Below are 20,493 nucleotides of genomic sequence, written 5' to 3'. Positions count from 1 at the left end.
GCACATGAGACTTTTTCTGGATTAATTAGTTCTCAAATGGTGAATTATCAAAAGGAAAAGAACCACTAAACCTACTTAATTAAGGACCAGTTTAATCTGAATCTTGGAATGACCCTAATGCTAAGTCCTTCCTGAAACTGTGCTCTCAATCTTGGCATCTGACAGCCATTTGTACTTTGCCCTCCATTATGGCAAAGAATGATCAGATTTCATGGACAATATGAATACTTGAAAATTCGAATATAACTTGAAGATATAATTAATCACACAACCCAAAACATTGTGGCGCTATCCGAATCAATTATTGTTATGTGCACTACTACATTTTAGTCTTTGCGCGACGAAGGGGTCTTCCTCGCGCAAAAATGATTTTAGTCGCACATAATTATGCGCGACAGAAGTTTCGTCGCACACAGTCCATCGCGCAAAGTTCGTGAAGAAAGGATTTGCGCGACGAACAAATGTCATTCGTCGCGCTGTTTGCACTACGTATAACAACTTTGTTTAAAAAAACATTTCGGGACGACCTCAATGTCCGTCGCACAAATATTTGCGCGACGAAACAGTGGTCGTCGCAAAAAAACTGTGCGACGGACTCTTCCGTCGAGCGAGATACATGAAATTTGCGCGACGAAATAATATTCGTCGCGCATACACATTTTGCGCAACGAAATTATTCGTCGCGCATGATTAAAATATATTTGTCGACGTGTTATTTAAATTTTTTGAGCGACGATTTACGTTTCGTCACGCAAAAGCAATATATATTATTAAAAAAAATTTATTATTATTTGATTTTTAATTTTGTAAAAAAATAAATTTGGTTTTTTTATAATTAAAATGAAATTACAATAAAAAGATTAATCGTAAAGAAAACATCTATTATATAAAATAAAAGAAATGTATACAAATTGTAAAAGTAATTATAAAAATAAAAAACTAATCAAATAATGTTCCAAAATCTACTTGGTCATCTGCCACATGCGGCTCGGAGGTATGGGCGTTTGCAGGGGCCGTGGTGTCTTGGGATGCTCGGGTGGACGGGCTCGGAGGTCGACGCACGCAAAATTCGGGATTGGAATGCCGGACCGCGCGAGGGACTGCAGAATCACCGACATCCGACCCTCAAGCTCGGCAACCCGCGATGTCAAAAGTCACCGACCGTTTGCTGCGACGATGACCGCGGTCGAGGTTCCTCTCTAGCATTCCCATCCCCTACAATACGTTCCGGGCCTCCTCCCGAAGTCGATCCGACGTCTGCGTCAAAATCTGAAATCCAGCATCATGCGGAGGATCCACAGACTCGATCGGAGTCTCGGGAGGAAGTTGGGAGGCGGACTCTTGAAGAACCAACTGGCTCCTCTCCACCATCGTCGTCTGTTTAACATTACATAAAATATAAATTCAAAAATGCATATAAATTGAAAGTGTAACATAAGAATTAAAAATACATAATACTTACATGAAAGGACTCGACCAACTCATTCCCAGGTCGAACATAAACGTCACCAAAGACGTCGATCTCTGGGAATTTCAACCCCCCCTTAATTGAACAAGAGAAGGAAAATATTAGTATGAACAAAAGAAATTAATAATAATGACGTATTAAAAATTAAATATAAATTATATTATTCTTACCCGACGCCGTGCATCCATCCTATATGAGAAGGGCCTGGAGCCGGAATGGTGAAGAAGAGTCTTCTTCTTCCTATTGCCCTTATTCACTTGGGCTTTATTCATTATACAAAAAATAAAACGTAATAGTTGAACTATAAATAAATTAAATAATAATGAGATATAAAAAATAAAATAAACATTAAACAAATATTATTAAAAAAATACCACATAATCGGGCGCCTGAAAATGAGCGCAGAGCCACGCCCAACTATCCTCCCGCCCCTCAAGCTCCTTCGGGCAACCCTCCTGAAGAGCGACTTGCGGATCATCAAACGCCTGAAAATGGTGGTGCAAGTCGCTCTTCCACTGCTTGTACCTCTCACCGAAGAGTCTGTTGACGTATGCCAAGGTCTCCTCGTTGATGTCCTCTAAGTTGTAGTTCGTCTGCAATAAATTGATTACATACATTAAGTAATAGAAATATATAAAGTTTGAAAGAAAAATAATTAAAAGATAGGAAACATACCGACAACTGGCCGCGAACTTGCATCTTGATCTCGTCAGGCATGACCTTCCAAGACTTCCATTGCATCGGGCAATGGGTCCGAACGACGTGACCAATGTCGTGGGCCAAGGAGCTATGCAAGTCCGCCGTCGGTGCAGGGACCTTCGCCGTCTTCATCGACACGGCCCTCGGGTGTTCCTCTTGGCTGCAAAGGGATATGACAATATTGTTACATATACAATCAAATTGAACCATAAAATTCCCAATTAAAAAAATGTTAAAAAAAAAACGAAAGTGGAAGGGTATTACGGAGGTGCCCCGAGGCACCGATCTGATCGATCGATGTGGTGTCGGTGGTGGTAGCGGGCCAATGTTGCCGCCTAGCGCTAAGAGGCTGCACCACCGAAGAAGATGATGATGCAGCCGCCTGGGATCCCCAAGGACCAGCTAGCACGTGGTCTGCTCCATCGATCTTTGGGCGATGGCGGTGATACGGTGGCCGAGGGGCTCGAACTCGGTGTAGTCGTCACCGCCCTACGACGTCTAATCAAGTTTGACATCTGCACAATTTCATTAATCCAATGTAGCACATACAATGTCATTAAAAAATTGAACTAACTAATTAAAATCATAGTTTGACCTAGGGTTTGCGATTTCGGAGTATCCGGGACTCCGATCCACGATCCGTAGAATCCTAAACGATCCTATAAATACATGGTACCACATACATGAGTTTCAGCTCGATCCAACGGTCCGAACATATCAAACCCGAAAATCGCACAATAGGTTCGAACCGTTCGAGACTCAAACGATAACCAAATTCCAATCCGAGCACACCTACGCGCTCATGACAACGAAATGTTTGCACTGTGACAAAATGCCTTATGCCACAATACCCCACATGCCACCACGCGCCGGCAGCGTGGGTGCCCTAGCGATAACAATCACCGGGAAATCCTAAAAATTAAGGGCCAAGGTTCCTACCCTAGGTTGAAAACATCAATTGGAGGCACTTTTGTTCTCGGACCTACCCCGAAAAACGGACGGAAGTGGCCGGAATTTCAATTTCAAAACCGGCCAAAACCTAGGGTTTCAAATTCACTACCCTATGCACACAATCAATCAAATCCTACACAACCATCAGCTAGAGCATGAAAAATAGTCCAGAAAGCATACCTCAATTGCCGGATTTGGTGCCCGGAGGAGAGAGAACAATGGCGGCGAAGATTCGGCCTAAAGCGGAGGAAATCACGGCGGCAGGATGGGCGGCGCGGCGGAGAAGCTCCGAGGGTTCGCGGTGGTGGCGGTAGGGTCTGAATTGGAGCGGAGTAGGGGCTGAGGTCACGGCGGAGAGAGAGGGAGGTTTAGGGTTCCGTTTGAGAAACTGGGAAGAAGGAGAAGATCGCGATTTTCAGAAAACTTATTCGACTTTGCGCGACGAATACATAAATCCGTCGCGCAAAATTCATTAAAATAACTTTTGCGTGACGCAAAACTGAACTTTGTCGCGCAAGATTATAAAAATATGACCTTTGCGCGACTGAAAAACATGCTTTCGTCGTGCAAAGTTGTGAAAATATAACCTTTGCGCGACGAAAAAACTAGTGTCGTCGCGCAAACTTGTCCAGCCGCCCAAAATTTTGGGATTTGATTTTGCGCGGGAAGATAAATGCAATGATATTGCGCCACGAATAGACGGAAGTTCGTCGCGCATTCTAACTTTTGCCAAAAAAATTCGCCAAATGTTGGACAGAAAAGGGCTACTGCTTGTTCTTTTGCATGACGAAGGCACTTAAAATCGTCGCGCAATCGGCTTTTGCCAAAAAAATTTCACTAAGTGTTGGAGCGGAGAAGGGCAGCGAATTTTTTAATAATTTTGCGCGACGAAGGCACTTGAGTTCTTGCGCAATCTGGCTTTTTGAAGAAAAATTTCCTAAGTGTTGGAGTGGAGAAGGGCTGCGAATTTTTTAATAATTTTGCGTTACGAAGGCACTTAAGTTCGTCGCGCAATCTGGCTTTTGCCAAACAAAATTTCACTAAGTGTTGGAGCGGAGAAGGGCAGCGAATTTTTTTAATAATTTTGCCCGACGAATACAAGTTGATTTCGTCGCGCAAAACCATACCCTTGTACCCTAAACCCTAAAACCTGTACCCTAAGCCCTAAACCCGAACTCCTGAACTAGTTTCAATGATCCAACCGGCAATCTTCTTTTTTCATAGTTCAAGATCGAATACGTCAAAAATCATAATGAATGAACATTCAGAGATTGAGTAACGGGACAAAACTTTTCGACGGTTCTAAACAAATTGTCCCGATTCAACTGTGATTTTAACTCCGATCTTGAAAATTTTTTACAGCTGCGGTTCTTGACCCTATATGAATACAGAGATGTAATTCGATCTTTAATTTCAGATATTTACAGTACAGGACACACATAATCTTATGTTAGACTGAATGAATGTATAAATAAATTATTCATTTTTTATGAATATTGTGTTTTTATGGAATACGCATTCTAGGAAACTAGTTTCAGTAATCTAGCCGTCAAATATGTTTGTTTATACTTCGAGATCGTATACGTCGAAAATGAGAAAAAAAAAACATTCAGAGATCAAGTAACATGACAAAACGTTTCGACGGTTATAAATGAAAAGTCATGATTTAAAGGTTATTTTGACTCTGATTTTGATGATTTTTTACAGCTATACTGTTTAACCCTATGTGAATACAGTGAACTACTTCGATCGTCAATTTCAAATATATACGTGTGTATATATCAGAAATATATATATGTGTATATGTTTGCGCGACGAGGTCTGTTGTTCGTCGCGCAAAAGGCACTTGACGAAATTATTTGTCGCGCAAATAATAGAGTATGCGCGACGTGTACATTTTCCGTCGCGCAAAATTTGCGCGACAATTATGCCTTCTTCGCGCAAGGTTATTTTCATTAACATATTATTAAGCTGAATTATTCATCATTACATATAATTAATTGTATGAAAGTATGATTTATTCTATTTTCTTTTGATTTGAGAATTGAAGGATTGTTGATAATCTTATTTTCTTTGTATTCATTTTTTCGGTTATATGGTTTACATTTTTTAAAAGTTTTTTGTTAAAATAAATTTAAACTTTATGATACAAATTACTTGGATATATTTATTTACCAATGGTTTATAACTACATTTATTTTAATAATGTTTCATTTCTGCACATATATAATGTTTGGATATAACAAGTACATATATGAAAACATTTGCATTACACAAAATATGTCCACTAACATAATAAAATTACAAAAAAAATTCATCATTCATCATCTGAACTATAATAACTTTCGTTATCGTCGCTATCATCACTTTCGGTCTCCCAATCCTCTTCCTCCTCCTCCTCCTCCGCCTTCTCTATAACTACATCATCGTCGTTGCTCGGGCCAACTGCAACATCATATCGCGGAAGATCACCGAGGTCAATTGTAATTGACTGAATCGGTATTTCGATTGAAGACACTCCTTGTATTTGAAATGGCTCTTGTATAACATTAGTATCTCGAAGTGTTTCCGCATCATTTTCCATTGAAGATTCTAAACGTTGGTCAGCCACATTGTTGACGTCGTTGTCAGTTGGGTCTAGTTCTGGTATAGCACACATTCATGTGATCCATCTTTTGAACAACGTTCCAACCGCTTCCGGCTTTAGGGTCATCTAGATACACAATTTGTGTTGCCATGTTTGCCAAAATATAAGGGTCGTCATTATACCAAGTTCTGTTCATGTTCACAGATAATAAGCCATGATCAATTTTAACACTTCCCGGCCTATTTGGGTTGGTGTCAAACCATCGACACTTAAACATGATCACTTGGTATCGATCTTTGTAAAGCAATTGCACGACAGTTGTGAGTTTGCCATAGAAATCAATGTCCGTACTTTCGCCTCCACAGGACATGGACACCGCTGTTTTGCGTACACAACTTGTCATCTCATGCTTCGCCCAAAATTTGACGCCGTTGACATTACAACCCGAGAACAATTCAGCGAATCGGGCGAACGCCAAGTTATATAACTCATCACTGTAAGTTGGGGAATTTGATGATTTCAACTTATTCACCTAATATTATACAAAACCATTCATATGTTAGTCTGACAAAATTAAAAACTACAATTTATATTTCTCAAATAACAAACACTGATAACTTACAGAATCCAAAAACCATTGTGGAAACAATTCACGGTGTTTCTGGGCAACCAAATGTGATGGATGTTCTCGCTTCATCATCTCTTCATGCTCATATAAGTATCCCATGATCTCATCACAATTGTTCAGTACGAACCAATGCGCTACCTCCATGTCATTTCTAGAAAACGACTCTCCGCGTCCAGGATCTCCAAAGGGTCGTGCGCTTTGGGCAAAAACAGAAAGTTTTTCATTTCTCATACCTCCATCATGATTGCGCTGAGGACGATTGAAAACCGTCTCCACATCTTTTAAATACATTCCGCAGAAAGTAAGCGACTCATATTGAACCCAAGCCTCTACGATTGATCCTTCGGGCCACTGTTGCGTACACTTTTTTTCAGCTCTCCGAGAAGCCTGCCAAAATAAAACGATATGATTGAAATTAGCAAGCATGTGATAATGATGCATACACAAACGATAAGGATTATATACCTTTCTATTGGATACATCCAGCGATAGTTGACAGGACCAGCAAGCAATGTCTCTTCTGGCAAGTGAACCATCACGTGCATCATACTTGTGAAGAAAGCTGGAAGAAATATCATCTCAAACTTGCATAGGACTTGGACAATGTCATGGCGCAACTGAAACAAGTCCGTTTTTCGCAAAGTTTTTGCCGTCAGTTGGGAAAAAATCTGGACAACAAAATGATTGGCTTCACTATATCTTCCGGCAATAGGTGTCGAATACCAACAGGAAGTAGGCGTTGCATAAACACATGGCAGTCATGGCTCTTAAGTCCAGTAAATTTACCCCGTCAACATTCACACAACGTGCGATATTAGAAGCATACCCATCGGGAAACTTTACTGACGATACAAACTTTAGAAACTCTTTCTTGTCATTCGGTTTCATAGAAAAGAATGCAAGATCCCTTCTAAGCTTTATCGTTGTCCCTATTCATCCATAAACCCCTTCGTATGCCCATTCTTTCCAAATCAAGACGAGCTTTGATCGTGTCCTTTGTCTTCCCTTAGTATCTAGAATCGTGCCCACCAATGTGTCGAATACATTTTTCTCAACATGCATCACATCTAGATTGTGCCTCAATTTTAGTTTCGACCAATATGGGAGCTCAAAAAACATAGGCTTGTGCGTCCAGTTCATATGTGTAGAAGGTCTGATACGACTAACTGTTTTCCCGAAGGGAGCAAAATCCAACCGGTTAAGCTGGTCCAATATCTCATCACCGGACCATTCTCTGGGTCTAAGGCGACGCTCTGTGTTCCCGTCGAACTCTTTATCTTTTTCCCTCCACTCATGGTCCCATGGCAAACATCTCCGATGACCAAGGTAACAAACTTTTCCAGCATGCCAACCAAAAGTTACATCTTCCTTGCATACATGACATGTCATATAACCTTTTGTGCTCCACCCAGAAACCATTGCATATGCTGGGAAATCATTCAAAGTCCACATAACTGCTGCCCGCAAAGTGAACATCTTCCCAGTTGATTTATCATACGTGCGAACACCGTTTGTCCATAAATCCTTCATCTCATCAACCAGCGGCCTTAAGTAAACATCGATTGACCTCCCAGGATCCTCAGTTATCAAAACAGTCATCATCATGTATTCTTTTTTCATGCATTTCCAAGGCGGCAAATTATATGGGAATACGAAAATCGGCCAAGTGCTGTGGTGTTGGTTTAGAACCCCATACGGATTGAATCCGTCAGTGGCAAGTCCCAATCTAACATTTCGGGGATCAGCAGCAAACTCGGGGAACGTTCGATCGAACTCTTTCCATGCCTCCCCATCTGCAGGATGCCGCATCACATCATCGTCTACCCGTTTTCCTTATGCCATCTCATGTCTGTGGCAGTATGCGTCGACATATACAATCGCTGCAACCTAGGTTTCAGGGGCAAATAACGCATGACTTTTTGTGGGATCTTAGTCGTCCTATTCTGAGATGTCATCTTGAACCTCGACTCATTGCATATAGGACATGTATCCAACGATTCATGCTCTTTGTAGAATAACATGCAATTGTTTTTGCAAGCATGGATTTTTTCATAACCCAATCCAAGACCATTCAACACCTTCTGCGCCTGTTTATGGTCTTTCGGCAAACAATTGTCCGTCGGAAGCATTGAAAACCCCCAAAAAGTAATCGAAACACAGGTTCGACATACGATACTTTATTTTTCCGTGCATTAGCTCCACAATGGCCGTGAGAACGGAAAAGCTCTCGCACCCCGGGTATAGCTCTTGGTTGGTATTTTTTAACAATTTCTCATATTGTTCAAACTCCGCACTGTCTATTGGTGTAGGCACATCATCTTGCTCTTCTTGATTCATGTTGGTCGATGCAAATGGAAAAACATCTTGTATAATATCCATGACTTGATCATTAGCATCCACAATAGGTTGAACATTGTCCACTCTTGTGGCATTTGAAGACGAAGCATGCTCTAATTGTTCCCCGTGAAGGTTCCAAATACTATATGTCTCAATCATTCCATTCCTTACTAAATGAAATCCAACATTTTCAATTGTCTCCCATAACGTGTTGTTGCACCTCCTACAAGGACAACGGATTCTAGTTGCACCCGGGTTGTGTCTACGTGCAAACTCAATAAAATCCTCGATTCCATCCAAGTATTAAATCTGCGCATCTGTTCGGGTTCTCAGTATCCACCTTCATCCATAATTCCTGAAACCAGAATCACAACACAACAATCACAACAACTTCATACGAGTTATAATGTCACCTTATGCCTCCGGTAAGGGTCATATCCCATTCGGGAATGCATACTCCTGCCACGTAACCTCGACTACATGAGATTAGATTTGACGTGGATGAATTTCACGATCTCGCTAGTTCTTGAGGTGGCCATAGGTATAAATACCTACGTACCACCCGAAGAACGTACCGAGATGACAACGAAATATCCACAATCGAAACCTAATCCTGTAGCCATAGATTACGTGAAAACACTATGCATTACCAAACTGTCCAAATAATGGGACAATTCAAGAATTAATTGGACCGCAGTCATGCATTACGCATCCATGCACGAAATCCAACTAATCTCGAACGGGAAACTAAGTGTTACTAAACATAAAAATAAAAGCACGAAGTTAATTTCAATTAACTTCGTACATCACAACAGATTGTACTACGTTACACACAATTTAACAACATAATATAAATATAACTTCACAAGAACATTTTAAACATAACAAATTAACATTATTAATATATAAAAAGAATAAAATACCTTCTCAATCGTTTTCCACCAATCGCTAATTACAAATATCCCTAACGAAAACAAATTAAAAAACCTTAGTACGAACTTAAATTAATACTTTTAAACTAATGACAAAAAATACTTACCCAATCAATGTATTGAAATCCCAGCAGCGGCAGAGAGGTTGAGAAAGAGCGAGGCAGAATGCTTTGTTTTTGCATTCTGCCTCTGCAATGGAGGTATAGCTCATCTTCCTAAATAGATCTAGGTTTTTCTTGAGCTTGCTTGTGTTCCTTTGTAAGAATCTTTTTCTACTCAGTGGATTGCCAGTCGGTTGATGATTTTTCCCAATGGTGGGTTTACAGATTTCTGTTTCCAACTCTGTAAATTTTCTGGGTTTGTGTTCTTGACAGTTGACTAGTCATATGGGTTTGTGCAGTTGACTAGTCATCAGGTTTGTGCAGTTGACTAGTCGTCTTTTTCTGCTGTTTGGTGTTTGCTTGATTATGCTGTTTGGTCTTCACACACTTTCACCATAGTTGTTGCTAGCACATGGGATGCCTAGATTGACGGGTCCTTCTGAGTGCCTAGGTTGTCACTAGTAATTCTCTAGGCTTGCAGGTACATCTTGGTGTGCTCTGTGTATGTTATTGTTTGGTATAATTCATATATGACAGTTGACTAGTCATAAGAGTATTTGGTCAAGGTCTAGAGTGTGTGAAGTTTGCTGCGTTCTTGGTTGAATATCTTTTAAATTTACCCATCGTCACCTAAGTACCATTTTCAATTGGTATCAGAGCGCCAGCTCTTAACATAAATAGAGAGATCCTTTGGGTGCTAATTGGTATTAGGTTTGTAAGCATAAAAATGGATCAAATTGCTCCTTGCATTCATGATGAGCTTGCCTTGTTTGTTAAGAAATATAGGAGGGTTGTTAAAGATAAAACCAAAGTCACTAGGAATTGTCAAAATCTTTCTAGTTCGTCTACATGTGTGTGTCAAGACAATGTTTTTAAGGAGATGAATTTTTTGAACTCTTATGGCTTTAAGGAGGACAAAAGTTTGAAGGGTCTTGTAAAGTGCTATCTATGTGGCGGTGCTGGTCACATTGATGTTGAATGTGCAAATAACCACATGACAAAGTCTAATAAGAGAGAAGTGTCAATTAGTGCACAATGGACTGATAGTGATAGTGATGATTCCAACAACTATATCACTTCATCTTATGAAGAGGCAAATAATTTTGCCCTTGTTGGTTCTGTTCATAACTCTAGCCTTGCTAGAGTTCATGAAGTTAAGGAAAGAAAATATGATTCAGGAAATGAATCTATGTCTGGAGATGATAGGCAGGATGACCAGTCATATAGGATACATGATGACCAGTCATACAAGGAACAAGATGACCAGTCATATAGGATACATGATGACCAATCATACAAGGAACAAGATGACCAGTCATATAGGGAACTATGTGAAAAGTATGATATGCTTTTCAATGAAACTTGTAATTTCAAAGAACATAATCACATGGTTGAAGAAAAGGTCAAGGACCTTGATGAACTGATTAAAACTCTCAAAATGGCCAAAAGGAAGTCGAGTGATAGTTTGTATGAGAATGAAGTTGACATGTATGAATTGTATCATAAAGTTAGAACTCTTGAAAAAGAAAATTCTAATTTGATTGAGAAATTGAATGTACTTGAAAATGACAAATCCTTGCTTCTTCATAGATTGATTTTATTTGAGTTTGAAAAGTCATTAGTTGAGCATGAAAAGGTTGTTGTGCATGATAAGTTTGTGGTTGAAAATTCTGTTTTGCAATGCATGTTATTTGAGAAAGACATTGAGATTCAAAACTTGTTTGAGATGGTAAAATCACTTGAAAACAACATGGTTAAACAATCTAATTCTTTTGATGCTTTACAATTTGAAAATATAAGATTAGAACATGAACTTGAGTTGGAAAAAGAAAAGATTGAAGGTTTAACCATTGGTGCTGGAAAGATTGATAAAATGCTCAATTTTGGAAAATTGTTTGGTGATAAAAGAGGTTTAGGATATATAGATGAGTCTTCTACACCTTCATCTTTTGAGACAATCTTTGTCAAAGATATGTCAACTCAAGAAGCTCCAAAATTTGTTCATGGTCTCAACTTGGGTTTTGATTCCATGAATATTATTTCTAAGGGAAAGTTGTCTCTTCCACAATCCAAATTTATGCCTACCTGCCACCATTGTGGTGTGAAGGGACACATTCGACCTAGGTGTCATATCCTTAGGATTGAGTCTCAAGTTTCAAAAGAAAGTGAGTTTAAGACTCATGTGTCATCTTTTAAGGGGTATGCAGCTGTAAAGTCTGTGGTTTGTACAAGAGATAAACATTCTTCACTTGCAAAATTTGGTTTCCTTCAACCAAAAAGGTTCATTCCTATATGCCATCATTGTGGCACATTAGGACACATTAGACCAAAGTGTTTTGAGTTTAGGAATTTTGAGAAAAAGCCTTTTGTTCATTTCAAGAAAGTAAATGACGACTCACTTCAAACTCAAGTGAATGATCTTCTTTATAAAGCTGTCAAAATTCCTAAGGTGATCTCTATGCCTCATAAAGTCTCAAAAGTGAAGCAAGTTTGGATCAAGAAGGAAGACCATGTTCTTCCTCATGTTGGTGACTAGTTTCTTTATCTTATGTATCTAGACCATTCTCTTGTTTGTGGTTGCTTCATGGAGTCTAGATACCCTGTCATGCATATGCATCTTACTTCTTCTTTTTTATTTTTGATATATTTATTTCATTTTTGTTTTAGAAAGATGTGGTCATTGTGTGCATGTCTTTTAGTCATCTCCCTCACAATCCTTTGAATCTTGAGTCCAACTAAATTTCATGCTTTATGTAAGAACTTGGTGACATTTGACTAATTGACTTAAGACATTTTCTTGCACAAGAGATCTTAGTAATTGCCTTGCCTTGCAATTTGTGTCTATTGAGAAGCAACTAGCTGTTTTTTTTTTTCTTCTTCTTCAACCGCTAGATACTTGAAGGTATTGATTTCCTTCAAAGATCTATTGGGTTGTGCAAAATGGATTAACTTGTATTTTCAATTTCATGTGCTTATAATCTGAATTTCCATTTTGTTTGTGTTAATAAATTGCATGTAAGCTCTCTTCTCTCAAGATGCATGATTCTTATGAGTGGAAGTCTTTTCATGATGTTGTAGGTGTGAAAGAGTTATCCCCATTCTTATCTACAATTTTGAGCATTTTTTGTTGAATATACTTGGGTTGTGTGATATGCTTTGAGCTATCTATAAAGTGTCTAAGATCACTTGTAGTTGTCTCTCTACCTTGATCTTTTGATCCATTTGGAAATCAAAATGCAAATAAATTGTTGGAGTAAAAGCCTTGGAAAAGCAATGTCCACAAATATAGAAAAAGCATTTTCGGACAAGCAAGTGTGCTATACTTCATTTTTTATAAAAAGGTAAAAGCGCTTGGAAGAGCATTGTACATCATCAAATAGAAAAGCAAAATTGTACAAGCAAGTGTGCTATGCCTTTCTAAAATATTGATAAATGTCAACTTTTGGATCACATTTCTTAGTAGGGTTTATGCCTTGATTTCTAGAACTTATATTATATTTGATGCTTGGAAAGTCTCATGCAACTCTTGGAAATCATTATTGAAGCTCATATTGAATTAGACCTCATTTTCCCAAACTCCTTACTCTAAGCTTCATGAGAAGTTCTAACTTATGTGTCTCATTGATTTTGGGAATTGAGTGCATATATTGCCTTGGCATGTTAATCTTTGTAGTTCAACTATTTCCCATTTGTGTTTTTCCAAATAACCTAAGCACATGTTATGGAGATGCATGTTATTCTATTGCATGTCGTTTTTCTAATTCAAATTCTAGTTGCTTCCATCTCAATATGGCTTATTATGCTTGGATATCTCTTTGTATGCTATGTCTTGGGTCAATGTGTTTCATGCTAGCTTTCTGAAAATCATTTCTGCCTCACATGACTAGTCATCCAATCTAGCATTCTTTGTGTCTCACTGATTCATTATTGGTTGCATTTTTGTTGTGTTATTTGTTGTGCTTAAAGGGGCTCTACACTTTATGTCATTCAAGCTCTTTTCTTTTGATGTGGTTTGGACTGTGTTGAGTCTTATTGTATGCATTTGTGAGCATACTTTGGAGTCATTGCCTACTTGGTAGTCTCTCTTGTATCTATTTGGCTGTGATAGTCCATACTTTGCTTTAGTGAAGCTTCTTCATTGACATGTCATGGGTTTGGTCACAAATTTGAGAAATCTGTGAGTTTGCTTGTTTAAGTAATGTTGGTGTTTGTCTTCTGAGCCCATATGACTAGTCATATATACTAGTCATTGGTCACTGGTATTAGTTTGGTCTTAAGGTATTTAGTCCTTCTTGGATTTGACCAATGTTACCATATGTGACCTGGTTGTCTCTCTTGTGGGTTCCTTAAGTCACTTTTGAGTAGTCTTCTATTGATGTTGTTGCTTTATTCAACTCGAATGATGATTGTCTTGGCTGCAATCTCATGTTTGCATTTATAGGTCTATTGCACTTTGTGATTTTTCCATTAAAGGGAGCTTGTCATTTGCTTGTCCTTGGAACACTTTGTAATGTTGTGAACTGCTTACATCTTGTTAGGATTGATCTCGGCATAGGCCTTTAATTCTTTTCTTTTTTAATTCATGTGCTTGAAGACTTGGCCTAGACAATGATTGCTGAACATCCCTGATCACTTGATATGTTTGCTAGTGCTTCTTTGTGTATTAGCAAAGTCCTTCATCTTCTATAAGGTCGATACTAAACATGATGCTTATTGTGATTACTGCTCTGGTTGACTAGTCACTATATGCATACGCTGATTGTGGTTGACTAGTCATCATGATCTATTTTCGTTTCTGACCATGTATCTAGTCTTGTCTCTTATTCTTTAGCTATGTCTCTAGCCATCAAGTCATGCTGTATGCTTAATAGGGATCTTGTGCCTTTTGGTGAAATTAATTTTCACTCTCATTGGTTATGACACAAAGCACAAAGGCTCACTTGTCTTCTCCTTGTCTCATTTACACCTTCTGTTTCAACACCGGTACTGTGTTTATGTGTGGTCGTGTTTGGATGATGCCACTTTGGTCTATGACCAGTCACCTTAATAAGTTGATCTTGAAATCCTTACGAGTTTGCTGTGCTAAATGAGTTTTGGATTGTTGGCTAATTTATTTTGTTGGGGGAGTTTCTTTGAGATGCATGTGTTTTGGCAACATTCTTGCTGATTCTTTTTATCATTTTCATACATCATTGTTGCCTTTCTAAGCCTTATCTCGATTGATTTGCTCTGTTTTGTTCTTGGCTGTGTCTATGAGGTTGTTGGTCTTTTGATGCCACCTCAAATTTAGACATGCATGACTAGTCCGTTTCACTAGTTCATTCTCTTCTTCTTGTGCTTTTTGGAAGCTATGTTGTGTTTTTTGGACAACCTAGAGACTTGTTTCTTGTATTCTTTCTCACATGTCCTCAATTCTGAGCAAAAATTTAGGGTTCATCTTGCATGGTGCTTTCTTCAAATTTGACATTGATTGATGCCTTAAATTTTGGAATCTTGGTGCTTTGTCTTGATTTTGCACTACGGTGTGTAAAGAAAAATTCATTGGTTGTCCCGTGTTTTGATAAATATGTTGCTGAAACTCTATCTTTTTAGGGGAGTTTCTTTGTGTAATGTGTACACATTGAAATTAAATTCAACCACTTGATTTTAATTGCTTTAGGTATGATTCCTTGCAACTTGTGCTCCATTTCTTATTCTCTTTAGCCTGATGCACTTTTGTGTTTGCTGGCTATTTATGGAAAGGTTGCTGAATTAGTATGTCAAAGGTTATGTCCTTTATGTTATATGATACTCAAAGGGAGTATGTTTTCTAAAGGGGTGTTTTGCTTTAGGGGGAGTATTTTTGGGTAGGTTGGGTGTCTTTTGTTTTGTAATCACATTGTGGGTAGTTTGTGTATTTTGATAAGGGGAGTTGTTCTGTACTGTTTTGAACAACTGTTATTTGACTAGTCATCAATCTATGTTATGTGCTGTTAACTTTGTTCATATCTGCCTATCCTATTTGTGGTTAATCCCTTTGTATGATGTTTCTATCTTTCTGCCTTTTTGCACTTTCCTTATCAACAAGGGGGAGAACACTCTCAACCCCACATTGCATATTGTTTTAAAAATTCTGTGATAATATGCTTGTTTTTGTGCCTGGAAGATTGGTTGTTCTTGCAGGTACCTTCACTCCATCATCTCCTTAGTCTCGGTTTTGGGTTGAGTGTTTTTAGAGAGTGTGTTGCCAAGGAAAGCCAAAAAGGGGGAGATTGTTAATGTATGGTTTTTACTATTTTCTTTTGGCTTCCCTTGACAACTTTGTAATAGAATGTGTGTTGTTATTTATCAAGCTCAAGTTTAGATTAAGGAAAACCTTTCTTGGTGCTCTTCTCTAACTTCTGTTGTATGGAGGTTCAAGCAATTTGACAAAGGTATTGTGCATTGCATATCATTTCATAAAACAGTCTTCATAAAAATGATGACTAGTCATCCGTTTCTCAGATGACTAGTCATCCTTGCTCTGTAGGATTTCCAGCTGGATAACAAACTGTTTTGTCCTATTCCTCTTTCTCTCTCTCTGCTGCCATCTGTGTTTTCTGACCTAAGGAATTTTTTGGCTGCAAAGGCTACGTTTTTGGTCATTTGGGTGTTGTCTCTTTTGGGTGGAAGTTTTGGAAAGTTTGGCTTGCCATCTTTCGCTTCTTCTTCCTCGAGAGAACCATCTTATTTCATCTATGAGTTTTTCCAATTGATTTCTTTTTGAAAAACTGCATTTGAAACACAAATCTGCATCTAGCTACTTAAATCATTCTATCATTTATATCTAGGTCAGATTCAAGATTGATTTCTTCAAGAGTATGGTTTCTTGAAGAAATTGGTCATTCTCCTTTGAATCCAAATTTTGGTTTCGGTTTGTGTTGGAGCTTGCAAGCTAGTGCCATGGGATGAACGAGCTGGAGAAGGAGCTGTCATTGCCATGAAGAACTGAGCTTCAAGCTTTGCTAAGTTGGAGAAGAAGATTGCACAAAGGAGGTATAGCTCATCTTCCTAAATAGATCTAGGTTTTTCTTGAGCTTGCTTGTGTTCCTTTGTAAGAATCTTTTTCTACTTAGTGGATTGCCTGGTCGGTTGATGACCCCCTAGTTTTTCCCAATGGTGGGTTTCTGGGTAAACAGTTTCTGGTTTCCAACTCTGTAAATTTTCTGGGTTTGTGTTCTTGACAGTTGACTAGTCATCTGGTTTGTGCATTGACTAGTCATCTGGGTTTGTGCATTGACTAGTCATCTTTTTCTGCTGTTTGGTATTTGCTTGATTCTGCTGTTTGGTCTTCACACACTTTCACCTTAGTTGTTGCTAGCACATGGGATGCCTAGATTGACGGGTCCTTCTGAGTGCCTAGGTTGTCACTAGTAATTCTCTAGGCTTGTAGGTACATCTTGGTGTGCTCTGTGTATGTTATTGTTTGGTATAATTCATATATGACAGTTGACTAGTCAAAAGAGTATTTGGTCAAGGTCTAGAGTGTGTGAAGTTTGCTGCATTCTTGGTTGAATATCTTTTAAATTTACCCATCGTCACCTAAGTACCATTTTCAATTGGTATCAGAGCACCAACTCTTAACATAAATAGAGAGATCCTTTGGGTGCTAATTGTTATTAGGTTTGTAAACATAAAAATGGATCAAATTGCTCATTGCATTCATGATGAGCTTGCCTTGTTTGTTAAGAAATATAGGAGGGTTGTTAAAGATAAAACCAAAGTCACTAGGAATTGTCAAAATCTTTCTAGTTCGTCTACATGTGTGTGTCAAGACAATGTTTTTAAGGAGAGGAATTTTTTGAACTCTTATGGCTTTAGGGAGGACAAAAGTTTGAAGGGTCTTGTAAAGTGCTATCTATGTGGCGATGCTGGTCACATTGATGTGGAATGTGCACATAACCACATCACAAAGTCTAATAAGAGAGAAGAGTCAATTAGGGCACAATGGACTGATAGTGATAGTGATGATTCCAACAACTATATCACTTCATCTTATGAAGAGGCAAATAATTTTGCCCTTGTTGGTTCTGTTCATAACTCTAGCCTTGCTAGAGTTCATGAAGTTAAGGAAAGAAAATATGATTCAGGAAATGAATCTATGTCTGGAGATGATAGGCAGGATGACCAGTCATATAGGGTACATGATGACCAGTCATACAAGGAACAAGATGACCAGTCATATAGGGTACATGATGACCAATCATACAAGGAACAAGATGACCAGTCATATAGGGAACTATGTGAAAAGTATGATATGCTTTTCAATGAAACCTGTAATTTCAAAGAACATAATCACATGGTTGAAGAAAAGGTCAAGGACCTTGATGAACTGATTGAAACTCTCAAAATGGCCAAAAGGAAGTCGAGTGATAGTTTGTATGAGAATGAAGTTGACATGTATGAATTGTATCATAAAGTTAGAACTCTTGAAAAAGAAAATTCTAATTTGATTGAGAAATTGAATGTACTTGAAAATGACAAATCCTTGCTTCTTCATAGATTGATTTTATTTGAGTTTGAAAAGTCATCAGTTGAGCATGAAAAGGTTGTTGTGCATGATAAGTTTGTGGTTGAAAATTCTGTTTTGCAATGCATGTTATTTGAGAAAGACATTGAGATTCAAAACTTGTTTGAGATGGTAAAATCACTTGAAAACAACATGGTTAAACAATCTAATTCTTTTGATGCTTTACAATTTGAAAATATAAGATTAGAATATGAACTTGAGGTTGTGTACTCAAGAAAGATGACGCCGGGTATGTCTTTACGTATTTCAGATTGTGTGAAAGATCCTGAACACGCATATAAAGAAATCTAACAAACTTTACAAATCGAATATGACTTGAAGATTTAATCTCACAACCCAAAATTCGTCAAGACTAGGCTCCATGACATTACTATTTCTCAACCAGTAAGGGGTTATGCATAGGTAATTTTATTTGCCTAATATTTAATTACTAAACTCATTCTTATGTGTGAGGAAAAGAGTAAGGGGTTATGTACATAAAAGTGTCCAAAACATATTTCTATAAATCTTCATTGATTAGTTTCCCTTCCAATTCACAATCATTTGAGTTTAAGTCAGTTTCTTAGTGCGCAAGTTACTTAATTCTTTCAAGTTTATTAGGGTTTCTACACTACTAATAGTGGCATGTTTGCAACTCATTCATTCTCAAGCCTATCTCTAAAGCTTGGATATTTTAGAGTAAACATTAAAATAATAATAATATTTATTCCCAACAGTATACTAGGTGAACAAAAATTGGAAACAAATAACGGTGACTCTAGTGGGAATGACTGATTCCGACTCCTCACTCTCATTCTGATTACAAATTAGTAAAAATATCATTTCTCACATGGAGTAAGAGCTTGGATTTTATTATTTCAAAGGATCACCAAATATACCCCAAAAAGTACATGACAAATTAAGCTTTGGTTCGTATCCAAATGACAAAATGTGTGACTTCATAGTTAGTGGTAGCATCCTTTGATACTTTTTAGTCAGCATTAATGCCATTTGACAAACTTGAACAATCAGAACAGCTATGCTTGCTAGCAGTTGTCATTGGATGAAATAAATACCATTTGAGCTGCAAAGCCAGTGACATGTTGCCTCTATGTACTAAAATCCTTTTCGATCTTAATGACCTTGATATCAACCCCTTAATTAACAATTAAGTGCAAGCAGACCTAAGCCTCCTAAACTTACTATTTATAGCATGCCTGCTGCAACTGATAAAAAGCATCAAAGCTAGCTTAACCAAATTTTAAAGTTGGATTAAGCACTTCTATAAGTGGCAGCTTAAGAAGGGTTTTCAATGCAGACCCGTCTTGCTTTCCAAGGAGCTCTTCTGGGGCTCTGGTTCTGCTTGTTTGCGGTAAGCTTCTGCTACAGCAATGCAGAGACTGTTGAGGTCGCTGGAGAACAAGTAGTACTAGACAAAGCTTTTTCAGGTGAGATATATATATATATATATATATTTATATGTGTGTAATTATATATTAGTCTTGAGATCACATAATGACATTCTTCTGCATCTCTTGTGCACATGCATGTCCAAATTGAAGAGCTCCAAACAGAGGCTGCAGAGCTCAATGAAGAAGGGAAGTTTGCAGTGCTTCCACCAAAACCCTTCTTCAAGAAACCACCTGTACATAAGATTCCCATAGTAAAGAAGCCATTTCCACCGAAGCCCTCCGTCAAGAAACCACCTCTACATAAGTTTCCCACTGTAAAGAAGCCATTTCCACCACCAGTTCCAATCTTCAAGAAGCCACTCCCTCCACCAGTTCCAATCTTCAAGATTCCACCCTTTAAGAAGCCGGGCCATCCTCCGGTGCCAGTTGTGGAACGAAAAATTGGGGATCCAGGATATCGGCCTCCAGAATATCCATCGAGACCATTTCCCTCTCCTGTTTTCAACTAGGCCTCTTCCTACACCCATTCCAACATTCAAGAAGCCTTTTCCTCCATAAGCTACTCCTTCCTCTGGTTCCCTAAAGCTAGCCTAGTGTTCTTTCAACTATAACAATATTGTTATGGGATGAAAGCATAGAAGCTGTGTATTGGTATAGAATAAATTTCTGCATGGAGAGAGAGAGAGAAGAAAAAAAGGATATGACTAGGAAAGAAGAAACTGTTCTTGGAACTTTATTATATATTTCTGCTTGTTCTTGCTGTTATATGGCTACTGTGTAATACCAACTTCGCATTTATCAGTTCAAGGAAATATTTTTCAATAATTCAATAGAATCAACCTTAACCCTCA

The 20,493-nt window shown here is 38.3% G+C and overlaps 1 pseudogene across 1 annotated transcript; it reads left to right on the top strand.

Moving 5' to 3' along the window:
• Positions 1-19,470: 19,470 nt before the first annotated feature.
• LOC103343983 (uncharacterized) lies at positions 19,471-20,493 on the top strand (annotated as a pseudogene). The gene is made up of 2 exons (XR_016127482.1): positions 19,471-19,678; positions 19,793-20,493. The product of XR_016127482.1 is annotated as an uncharacterized LOC103343983 (transcript).

This window comes from Prunus mume, linkage group LG5, assembly GCF_029339155.1.
Source record: "Prunus mume cultivar Tortuosa linkage group LG5, ASM2933915v1, whole genome shotgun sequence".
NCBI lineage: Eukaryota > Viridiplantae > Streptophyta > Magnoliopsida > Rosales > Rosaceae > Prunus > Prunus mume.
Note: the sequence above shows the minus strand (reverse complement) of the source record. Positions and strands in the feature narration are given on the sequence as shown.